Genomic DNA, 11,083 nt, shown 5'->3' with positions numbered 1-11,083 from the left:
TCAACCACCACAACAAAATTACTGATCAATTCTCCAATCCCTGCCACCGGTTTTCTTCCCTCCTCCTCCAGGAGGCGCGAGCTGTCAGCGACAGAACTAGCTCCGGTCATCTCTGGTCTCTCGAGTATGCACGCGGAAGCGGTCAAGCAGCGCGTGAAGGCTCAACCGCACGGTACGCGGCCGCACGCGCAACCGATCGACGAAGAAGCCGGACATACGGACGTATTTCGGGATCAAGATTCTCCAGCACCGGTACGCGGTCGCGCAGTGCCACTCCGGACTCGCTGGACTCGCTGCCGGGTGACGATGCGTGGAACACGCCGCCGGCAACGGCACCACCACCACCATCCACACATACCGAGCTTCGTGTCCGTGTTCGATGGAATGGTTGGTGCGTCCGACACCGATCCGTGGCAAGCAACACCTGCGGCGCACACCGAGCGCCCCGTTGCGCGGTTCGGCGGAGCTGTTCCGTGGATCACACATCCGGTGCGACATCCCCATACACAACGGTACGATACAAATTATTAGGTTGATAGAAATTCTCTTCTAATCATTCGTTTTTCTCTCTTTCTTACAATTGCAGAAGGCATCGAGCTGCTCAACTTCCAAAGACTGGGAACGATTCACATACCGAGGATTCGGTCCGGCTCGGATCCATCCTGTACGATCGTGGTAAGCAGCGAACGAGTAACTTAAAACCGAACACATCTCTAAAACACACCCTTCCTTTCCTTCCAGGCCCCACGCCGGTCAGCACATTTCGGGCACGCGCAGCCACACGAACCTGTACAACGGGTCGGCCGTGGCGGTCCGGCGGGACAACGACGACTCCGGCAACTCATCATCGGAGCAGAGCCCGCCCAGCTCGCCGCCGCGCAACAGTCTGCTCTGCAGCTCGGTCGAGAACTCGCCGCTTCGTTTCGTCGTACGAACCGGTCAGCTTCGAGAGCATGATCAAGCAGACGTCCCCGTCGGCCGCGGACCAGTGGGAGCAGCGGCCGGAGGCGGCCCGCGAACCCTGCCTCGACATCGACCAGATATCGGAGGGCGAGCAAAGCGGCTGCAGCCGCTGCTCTGGCTCGAGCTGCCTCACTGTTCGACAAAAACCACGTCACGCTCGACAAGCGGAAACCGTTCAAGCGAAAGCGCAAGGAGGAGGGCAACGTGTTCGCGTGTCGCTCAATGCGCTGGTGCGCCGGGACCAGCAGGTGACGGGCGAGGATACGACGCTCGTGCCGCTCGTGCTGCAGGCCATACTGGCCGAGCTGGCGGTACGCGGTGCCCGGAGGAAGGCATTTTGCGAGTACCTGGCCACAAGCAGAAGGTAAGTGAGACGACCTGCCCGTGGCGTGACTTCCAAGGAATTTGTAAATATTCCTTCTATTCGGTTTTTTGGTCATCTCCAGACCGAAGCCCTGTACAACGAGATCGAGCACAACTTTTACTGCAAGCCGGAAAAGATTGACCCACTATCAAGAAGGCGGGAGTGCACGATCTCAGTGCGCTGCTCAAGCGCTGGCTACGGGAGCTTCCCCAGCCACTGCTGGCCAACGATCTGGTGCATCTTTTCTATCAAACGAACGGTAAGATCTAACGAATCTTGTTTTGTGAGAACCACTTTGTACTAAAAGATTTCCTATTCTTCAGTTCTACCTCCGCATGATCAGTACAAGGCGCTGGCGGTCCTCTGTCAGCTGCTGCCGCACGAAAATCGCAACACACTGCGCGAGCTGCTTAGCTTCTTCTTCCGGCGGGTGGTGGAGCTGCAGGACCTCAACAAGATGACGCAACAGAACGTGGCCATATCATTGCGCCTTCGTTCTTTCCACCGAGGTAAGCATAGCGCTTGAGCTGATCATTGAGAAGATCTTGCAAAAAAAAAACCAAATCCGCAATGACTGTACTGCTATCCTTCCTGTAAACGGCTTCCTGGTATGCGCAGATCATGTTAAAGTTTTTGGTCCTGTATTCTCTACAATGGATTGTCTTGTCCTTTAATCCTGGTTCTGTAAATTCTCTACATGGTGTGCTTCTAACGGCTCAGTCCTGTGTCCTGAAAAATGTTCTATTTATCATTCTTGTATCTCTCACGTATACAGTCCCTATTATGCCCACATTCCCTGTGTGTGTCTAAGGATCTTGGTGTCTTATTTGATTCGAGTCTCTCATTTATATAGAGTATACGGACTATGTCATCATTTCATTTCCTTTCATTTCCTTTCTGTCTTAAGTCTCTTTATTGTTGCTGGGTCCCTTCCTTATTGAAATATGTCTGTATCATCTGGTCTCCTGTCCAAGTATCTCTGATCCAAAGGATTGAGAGGATTCGTAAACGATTTACAAGTCTTGTATGTTCTTCGTATGACGATAGAAGCACTCTATTAGGCTTAGCTAAGCTGGAACACCGCCCCTCGGTAGCTCAGGCTTCTTTTGTGACTGGCATCGATGCTCTTTCCCTTCTCCTTGTCGCACCTTACGTTATCGTTTTCATCTCCACATACCTATATGCTGTGCACGTTTTGCTCTCCCATTTTTTAGAGAACTTTCGTCTTTTAACAGTGCCTTAACACTTTGACCGCCGGCCTGACGTCACAGTTTTTGAGTGAGCACGTAGCGCATGGCAAGAGAGCGATGAGAGCGACAGTATCTCGTGCCATTGTTATAACTCTTTTGTTTCATGGCGATAAGCGGTCTAGCACATGTCGTTCTCGTTCTCTCTTTTCTACCTCGTCCGTTCTCGAGAGAATCACTGAGCGTCAGATGCAAAGCTGAACGGTGAGCAAAACCGTCATGCGAATTTATATGACACGGCGCTTAAAGTGAAGTTTAAGATTTAACGATTTCAACACATACATTCCCGTCTTCCGATCTCGTCTTCACTCCTTTTACATATCATATTATCCTTCCTCCTCTGTTTCGTCCTTTATTTATCCCCGAATTGTTGTACGCTTTAGTTAGTAAGGCACTATTGCCTTAAGCCAACGTGGCCGAGCAATTGACATTAATACAATAAATTGTAACTCATTCGCTTTCTCGCTTACAGATTCGTACATCCACCGGATAAGAACGATATCGGTGCGCAGGTACGCATGGCCGCCCAGTGCTGCCACCTGACGAACGTGCTGATCACCATGTCCGACAGCTTGTGGTTGGTGCCGCAGCGTCTGATCGAGCAGGGCAAGATGATCAACAAAAATGGACAGGTAAGCAAGCAGCCCAGTACAAATTAAAGCATCTTTACTTAACATTCTCCTTTCCGTTTCTTCCCCCACCCGCAGCCAAAGCGTCAGCTAACGCGCAAAGCCAAAAACGGAAGCGGAAGCATCATCGCAATCAACCGAAGTGCGAACAGCGGCGGTGACTTTGTGTTCGACACCAACCACATCCACCGGTTAGTGATCTGATCGTGTGCGAAGCCGGCCAGCGGACGGTGCTGAACCTGCGGGATGCTTTACCAACCATCAAGCTTTACATCGTTGTCGTCAAACCCAAGAAAGCGAACGCTAAACCACTTACATGCATACTTAATATATATACAGACATGCGTACTTGCTAAGAGTTAGTTAGTTAAGAAAGATATTTAGCAACAAACCCGACCGGTATTATGTTGTCTCCCCGCGGCCGTGTGTCCCTTAGTGCTCGCTCCATTACCCCCCGCATTACCTCATTAGGCGATTAGGAACAGCGGCTGGGACGCACGCGGGAGAGATTTCTACGACTGAGGGTGCTTGGTATATTACAGGTCAGTTAGGTCCGGTGCTTTGCAGGGTGATCCGTTTGCACAATGATCAACTGCGGCAGCCGGAAATAGATTAATGAAGGAAAGCTTGGCACGTTCGTTGCTTGCTTACCGTTGTGTGTATTGAGTTTTGTTTGTTGTGCTAGTTTATTTTCCTGCATTCTTCAGGCTGGTCATACATATATACGTTTACGATAGCGTTTGTACATAGGTTTGCGATAGTATTTTTGCGTGAGTATTTTAAACCGTGTTTAGGGTCAGCGCATTTAAAGCTTTTCTACTTCCCAGCGTGCGCTCCATAGGGGCCGGAAAGATAAAAATAGGCACCTTGAAAACACCAGCGAAAGCGAGCGTTCGTATTATGATTCATTAACTATGGAGGGTGGAGTGTCTCAACGTTTTCCCTAATACAAGTGGGAAAAATGTTTGGATTGTTTTTTTAGCTCTATTTCATGGTGCTCTAATTTTGGAAACGATTCGAGTTTGCTCCTTCAAAACACATGGTGAAGGAGATTGAGAAGATCTTCGTCTGACGGGTAACGTCGTAAATGTCACTCGACTGTTCGTTTCAATCGGTTCCAGTGGCCGCGTGCGGAAAGGGCAGGTTAAATTTAGACTGACGACCGTTCACTCCATTAACCTTAACAGGTTCCAGCTGAGAGCAATATGATTTAAAAATAAAACACAACGGACACAACATAGATCGCACGATCACATACATAGCCCGTAGCCCGCACAGTGGATTATTAATAGAATAGAATATGATCCACACGCTTGCTGTAAGTTGATGAGAAATGAGGAGAAATGAGAAATCGCTACGCTTCGCACAGTTTAGGTGTTATAGTGCGCAGATTTAGTCAACGGCAATATTTATTATCCCTTCGCATGGGGGGGATGCTTTTGGTGCAGTAGGAATGCATAGCATAGGCGTGTTAGTGAGGATTGAACAGAGCAGGTGGTTTAGTATAGTTAAGGCCCATAGTGCTATAAATGTGTAACAGACGCTGGAAAACATTACTTCGAAAATTAAATTGTGTGTAAAGAGTTGCGTTTGCGCGTGTGTATGTGTGTGTATAGGATTGATACGTAAATGGTGTGTGAGTGTGATGAAAATAATATTGCCTCTAATAAAAGATGTGTAAATTTCATTAATTTGTGTCCTTCTTTACACATTCGAAAGCATTTAGATTGGTTTAGCATGATTTTCAAAATCTATTGTGCTTCACGTAGACCAATTTAGAATAATGATGAAAACTAATAATAAGTATAATTATTTATAAACGTATATTTAATAAAAATTATCAATATTTTGATTCCACAAAAACGGAATTCCTATTATATTTACACTTAAATATAACGATTTATTCTTAAATCGTGATACTTATCTAGGTATTACTTTTCATATATAAAAGAATAATAATAAATGACATAATATAGGTAATATTAAAACAAAGAAAGAAATTGAAGTTGATTACTATTTTTAAATCAAATATTTCTTCTGCATAGGAAACGCTTCATGCAGAGCTTACATGCCACTTGAAACGCTTAAAAGCTCTAAAAGCTCATGAAAGCTATGAAAGCTTCAAGCAAAGCTTTCGAGCGGGATTTGAAAATTTGGCGCGAAAATCCATCGATGGCATGGCATACGCGTTACAGCGTTGGTTTTACTATACGCAAACAATGTACTTGTTTAGTTTAGTTTAGTTTAGTTGTACTCTAGCGGAAAAAAATAAATTGGGTTTTTTTATCTTGTTAAAAAAATCATTACTCCTCATTGCAAAAACCCCACCATAGCTTATTTCATCATCATTTTTAATTTAGGGACCAAAGATTTGTCCTCAGTCATGGTGTGTTGGTTTAGTTTAGTAGGTCTGTTATTAGCACGTTTTCCAGTTACAACCCGTATGACCCGTATGACGGCATTTCATGTTATCCCTCCTCCTGCTTAGGAGCTCAGAACGAAATGGAAATAAAGAGAGATGCCGAAACAGAAATTGAATTATAGCTACTAGTAGCGGGCAAAAAATTAATTATCGATAATTGAAACGACACTGGTTGGCAGCCAGTGGCAACGACATTGTTGGTTTGATTTTGGATTCTTAAAACGAAATCATAAAACGGAAAAAAACACGCAAAAACAATGCAATCATTCGCAGCGACTGCATCGCATGGCGCGGAACACGTGTATGCGCGACGGAGGTGAATTTGTTTTTCGGATGGATGTAAAAAGTTTTAACACCCACCGTGCCACATCGATGAAAGTGGGGAACTGAGCTGGCAAAGGTTGCACATTTGCCAGCAGTCGAGCAAATATTCTTCCGAATATTTGTAATATAACGTTGCACCAGGGTTATGGGGTTTACCTTTAGGTTTGAAGTTTTCGGAAGAATTTCTGAGCTTTCTTGAACATTACTTAAATAATATCTTTCCTAGCTGTGAGTTGTATTTACATCTTTTATGAAAGTCATTGTTATTCAACATTCATGTAGCTTTTATTCATATAAAAACATGGGGAAATATGCATCTCACTATGCTCTCAATAAAACATTTTTCAAAATAATTTTTTTATGTTTTCTTATGCGGAGCATTGTTGAGGCCATTTAGATATAAAAATTCGTTCTTGCGATTTCGTAAGTGTTTGAAGCTAAAACGGCAGTTGTATGATTGCAGTATTGTTAGAAGAAATCTCTTTTCTTTATAACACTATTTTTGGCAATTCTTCAAATGTGCAAAATCCTTCAATTTCGAACCAATCTAAATAAAACTACTTTTGACAAAAGTTTAAATTATATGCGCTGAACAGCTAAATACCACATAATCCACAAGGACATGGATCCTCGTTCAAAAAAGTGCACTCGGCTCTAAACAATCCCACTAGACACAATGCAAACGCACCAAACGCGAGAATGGATGGAATAGCTTCAGCACACTATTTAACCATATCCCGATGAGATTTAGAAGAAGGGAAAAGCTAAAACAAGCGAGCTAACCCATCCAGTGTCGGGCAATTAATTATTGAAGCATTACTGTACAGTCGATCGAAAACTGTTCGGCATCGTTCACATGCGTGTTTGCGCGTAGAATATGTAACATAAATCTCACCCATTTTGACCAAACACAGCTAACGTACGATGCGCCACGAGGTTACTGCACGAGAAAGGGCTACAACCGTCAAGAGAAATCTCCCCCAAACCGTTGACACAAGCGTTGGTACGCTAGCAGAAGAGCAAAGCAAAAAAACGCGGGAGAAATGATTCCATTCCGCACCATTCGTAGCGACACACGCCTTCATATAAACACACACGCGTAAGGGTAGTTTGCATCAGTTTTTCGGAACGCAAAACTACGCAATGCCAGCCGCGCGAAATGAAGCGCACTTGATTTGACGTTTTGCGGGGAACAGAACTTTGGCAGCATCACTGCGCTAAAACGAGTCGCTGGCCAACGCTTTGGTACTCGGTACCCAGCAGCGTAACTTTGCACTTTCCTATACAGGTGGGGTGGTGGTGCGGTGGCGTGGTGTGACGATACAAAGTTACATCGTACGATCGTGGCGCGAAACTGTGCCTCATCCGGCCAAATGCAGTTTGTGTGCAATTTGCCTTTTTTTTTGTTGTTCCTGCAAACTCTCCCTTTGCATCCTTGATTGTGTCGTCATCCGTGCATGACGCTAATGGAGACACACGCCTGCCACCGGCAGTCGTCGGTGAAGCACTTTAATACTGCGGTAAAACGTTCCCCATAAACAAAATCTCCGGCAAGCGCGGTTTTATTGTTGTGTTGCTAACAGCGTTTTAATTTCTTATTTTTCGTTAAAGTCTGCATAGCGTAGATTTTTCACTAGTACACTTATAACTTATTTTATTTTTTGATATTTTATTAGCGTAATTACAGATTCGACTTTATTTTGGTTATGTATTTCTCTCATCACGCAATAATAAATCATAAATAATTCAATTAAACCTTGCAGCAGCCCTGCGCAACCGACTATTGGCGCATTGTTCGTGTACGGTAGTGTGTGTGTGCGTGAATACGATCATAATTGTTGGATTGTCGTACTGTGACAACACGATAAGTTGCAACTTGTATCCGCTTGTCTATTGAATCCGCTATTCTATTGGACTCTATCTATTGAACATAAAAAAGAAAAATTTAAAAAATGCGCAACTAACTGTCCGATCATAATTGTTGGATTTTCGGAACATGGAACGATATTTGTTCGTCAAATGCAACTTTACCATAAAAATAGAAAGACAGAGGAATGTTCTACTGAGCTACTTTGCCTGGGTATTCTTACACTCTGTTTACTAAGCTGCTCTTATCACTTTAAACCATGTTAAACTTTTCACAATTTAAATCATACTTATTACTAGCCAATGACTGTAATTCGTTCTATTCCCTTTCTAGTTCAGCATGCACTTTCTGGCCCAGTCTCCTCACATGCAAATTGTTCAATTTATTGAAATACCACATTCGAGGATATTTGGCGTAAAAGAGGCTTCATTCCATCACGAAATCATTTGTTTAAAAAATACACCAAACTGTTCGGTGCAGTACGCGCCCATTTCCAAGCATACCCACATTATATGCACTGCGGAGAAGGAGGATCGCTCTACCTGGCCGGTTATGCAAGGGCATTATTTCACTCGGTATGCAACATCGGCTGTCAGCACCGCTATGTTTACACAATTATTAATCTACAAACAATTCAATGCATGCTGCAGCCGACGACCAAGCGCAATAGAGTTACCACCGACTGGTCGGGAAAAAGGGGCACACACGGGGTTGACGAAGCGCGGGCAGGATCGAAACTTGTTCAATTAAATTCATACCGAAATGGTATAAATAAATTATTTTCACCCACTCCACTGATCACACATCGATTCTGTCTGTTGCCATGTGGAGGGTGTGGTGCTGTTCGTGCATCTAACACCGGTCTCGTTGGAGGGCTAAAGAGGGCTCGAACTTGAATACGAACACACTCGGGCTGGTAAAGGTTAGACTATTTGAACAATTGCAACAATTGCGAAAACGCTCATCGTTCATGCAGTTAACTGGCCAAACAAAGTGAACGTTACAACGCTGTGGGTTACAACCAATCAAACGTCGATTGTCGGGAGCGAGCTATTTGCCCATCATTTGGGACTGTTATGCAGCATTGCAGGCAGTGTGGTACAGGGACAAGCGTAAAGGCGCTTGGATTAAATTTGAACGATAAGCGAGAGTATAACCTACTATTTTCAACACGCAAGTTGTTGCTTTTACCCACAGAGGTTCAATATTTTTGATCGTTTTAGTTGTAGGTCAATTGAAATGCAACAAGAGCTAGATACATGCGTTATCTCTGTTCACTCGTGTGCACAGCTACAGACGCTTCCTGCCATTATGCACACGCACCGAGCACGCTGTTACCGTCCAGTTCCATTCCATTAAGCCACAGCTCCAATCCTTTTACTTACATCCACACACAAACACAGACAAATAAGCTTTTCCCACTTCATGCAGCTCGATGATCAGTCCTGTGTCCTTGAACAATGGACCAACCTTTTGCTGTACGGAACCCTGCTAGCTGCCGAGGGTCGATTTGGTCAGTACAGTGCGGGGTGTTTCAGTTTCTCGCATCATCACACCACGCGCGGTGCACAAGGATTTATCTCTATTTGCATCCGGTGGGAGAATGGACCCACACCACACGAAAGTGGCTAAAGCAAGTCGCGGTAAGCGACGTCAACACGAGCAGCAACGAGTTTGTTGTTGCGTTTGTTGCGAACAGTTTTGTAAGCCCGTTTTCCCCAAAACGCACGGGGACTTAGAGCACTGTCCCGGGTTCCAACTGTTGACGTGTGCGGGGTGTACGGTAGTGGGGTGAATGTTTGTAGTGAATAAACAGCAAGCACTACAAACACTGCACACACGCGACAGTGTGCGTTAGTGGGGCGAAGCTTGTGCAGTATGCAATAGATGAAAGCACTCGAAGCGATAGAAAACTTACGCAGCTTGGGAGATGCTGTAGCTAATCACAACGTCGGTAACTGGATGTGTAACTGGTTGTGCTGAAAAAGCAATAAAAGCTTGTTATTTAATTATCTACTATTACAATGCAATTGCATTTTTTTTAAGTTTTACACTGATAGCGATAATTGTATTCCAAAATTCCTACAAAAAATGCAATTCAGTGTTCAATGTGTGATAGTTATTTTACTTTGTACTTCTATCCTGATGTGATACTAATTAAATTAAGCAATAAAAGATCAAAACATGCTTAACTATACAAATAAATGAAAATGAATGTCACAATCAAAACACAAAGATTAAATTAAACGTTAAATACAACAAGTTAGTGAAAATGGTAGTACAAATGGATAATAGTTAATCAATTATTTCGATACTAAATAAAATAAATAAAGCGATAAAAAACTAAACAAGTAAGCTAAACCAATGAAAAGGAAAGCACATCGCAATTGATAAGTATAATGATGGTACCAGTATGACAGTACAATCAAGTTTCATCAACGTTGATTGAAGCCTTTGCAAATTACTCGAATCAACACTACCTAAGCCTTGTGCAGTTTATTGTAATTTGCAATTCTTTATAATGAAATAAAATTTTTCCAAATGTTTTTTCAAACTACAAAAAAAATATTTTAAAGCAGATGGTTGATTAATATCAGCAATTGGATGCGAAACTGGCACAAATCTTGGACTGGGGACGACATCTTGATTTACAGGAACATAATGGAGGCAAATTAAATCAAATCAATCGAAAATTAAATGAACGCATTAAACAAAATACAAATAACCAGGCAACAACTTCAGAATTGTGGATTAGTTTCGATCAAAACTATATTTCAGACAGTACTAAAACTTTTTTGGTTTAAAAAAATCTTGTTTACATAACAGTTTTCTCAATTTTAAGCAAACGCACCGCGCATTTCACGCTACACCAAACAACAGTTGGCCAAAACTATAAAATAGCCACTCGCCAATGATTTATGGCCCTGAATTTGATTCCAGCTCAACGAACTGCTAAACGTAAACCGTCCACACTCCGCCCGGTGACTTACTGTGCGGACAGCTTCCGGCTGTCTCAAGGGGGTAAGTAAGGGGGGGGGGGCGGTTACATGGGTTACGCTTCCGCTTCCTTGCTGGCTGTTTGTTGTTGAAACACCGATCGCTTTCGGTGACTCGTCGTCCTGGTTCACCGATGCTTTGTGCTACCCCGTTCTACCCGTTTGTACTGTAAACAGCACTGACAGAAAGAGTTCACTGTAAAACAATTCGCCTGTCGGGAGTTTGCATTTGTTTTTTGTTTCTCTACTTCATTGTGTGTGTGTGTGTGTG

General features: G+C 43.7%; 1 pseudogene; it reads left to right on the top strand.

The window, feature by feature from the left end:
* Positions 1–71: 71 nt before the first annotated feature.
* On the top strand, positions 72–4,783 carry LOC121603356 (annotated as a pseudogene).
* The last annotated feature ends 6,300 nt before the right edge of the window (positions 4,784–11,083 follow it).

This window comes from Anopheles merus, unplaced genomic scaffold, assembly GCF_017562075.2.
Source record: "Anopheles merus strain MAF unplaced genomic scaffold, AmerM5.1 LNR4001157, whole genome shotgun sequence".
NCBI lineage: Eukaryota > Metazoa > Arthropoda > Insecta > Diptera > Culicidae > Anopheles > Anopheles merus.
The sequence above is the reverse complement of the archived record's forward strand: the minus strand, read 5'-3'. Positions and strand labels throughout refer to the sequence as shown.